Source organism: Arvicanthis niloticus, chromosome 1, assembly GCF_011762505.2.
Source record: "Arvicanthis niloticus isolate mArvNil1 chromosome 1, mArvNil1.pat.X, whole genome shotgun sequence".
Taxonomy (NCBI): Eukaryota; Metazoa; Chordata; class Mammalia; order Rodentia; family Muridae; genus Arvicanthis; species Arvicanthis niloticus.
Window position 1 is genome coordinate 84,440,494 of NC_047658.1, and position 1,353 is coordinate 84,441,846.

At 44.3% G+C, this 1,353-nt stretch overlaps 1 pseudogene; it reads right to left on the minus strand.

Moving 5' to 3' along the window:
• Positions 1-235: 235 nt before the first annotated feature.
• Positions 236-355, minus strand: LOC117701712 (small nucleolar RNA SNORA17; annotated as a pseudogene).
• Positions 356-1,353: the final 998 nt, after the last annotated feature.

A 1,353-nucleotide genomic window follows, 5' to 3' on the forward strand; every position in this document is an offset into this window, starting at 1 on the left:
CTATGCCATGCTTGTTCATTATGGTGCCAGGCAGGAGTCATGTGGCTTAGTCTGCACCCCTAGGCCCACAGTCCCAGGTGGTGCTCTTCCAGTTTCTGACTCCCTCCGCATCCTGGGAGCCCATCCAGGCCTGGATGCTGGACTGGTGGTTATCTCAGGATAGCTTTCTGTCTGGGGGCGAGGGGGGGGGAGGGACTGATACCAGACTGGTGCTCACCTCAGGCTCACTTTTTCAGGTGTTAGGCCACTACTTATTCAGATGTTCACAGGTCAGAACACTGACTGCAGTCATGGCCTCTCTCCTCTTTGCCACATGTGACACAGCAGCCACACCTGCAACACCTCTTGGGGCAGATGGAATGGCAATTCTTGGTTGTCAACTTGACTTCTTCTGGAATTAACTGGAATCCAGACATGGAGGGCACACCTATGAGGGATTTTTTTTTTAAACTTGGTTTGAAGTTAGTGAATCTTTTTCTATTCTGAACTTCTGAGGTAGGGAGACATGCCTTTGATATAGAAATCGAGGCAAGAATATAACCTTTCATCTGGGCAACACCTTCTTCTAGAGGCTTATATAGGAACATATAAGAAGGAAGCTTTTCCTCTTTGCCTGCTTGCCCTTGCAAATTCGCATCCATTCCCTCACAGCATTAGAGCTGACTCCTTTGGGATTTCTGTGTAGACTGAAGACCACTGAGATATCGAGCCTTGCGGACTGAGCAACTACTAGATTCTTGGACTTTCTGTTCACAGCCAGCCATTGTTGAATTAGTTGGATTGCAGCCTGTAAGTCATTCTAATAAATCCCCATATATGTCTATTTTATATATTCTGTTACTCCAGAGAACCCTGATTAATACATCTGCCTAGTTGAATCAGTGAGCACCAGAACAAAGCCAAACCAGGCTGCATAGCTTCTAAACAGTGACACCTGGTATAGACCCCTTGTTTCCACTCATGCACATGTATGTATACATGTTATCCACAAACTCACATGCCTAGACATACAAGCACATCTTCCTAACACACACACACACACACACACACACACACACACACACACACACACACTGAATGAAAGAGAAGAATGTGGTTACTGTACAGAATCATACAGAATCAGCACATTTACCATTAGGAGTATTATATCTTCTGTTACTCTCTCCACAACTGCTCAAAATATGTAAGGAGGAAAGGAATATACATAATATACATAATATGCAATAGACAGATGGACCATGGTGCTACCCCAGAATAGGCACAACATGATGAATCTCCTGGAATAAGTAGCTATGGTGATAAGCATAAGCATGGTGATACCAATGAAACAGGTAGATCACAGTGATACGTATA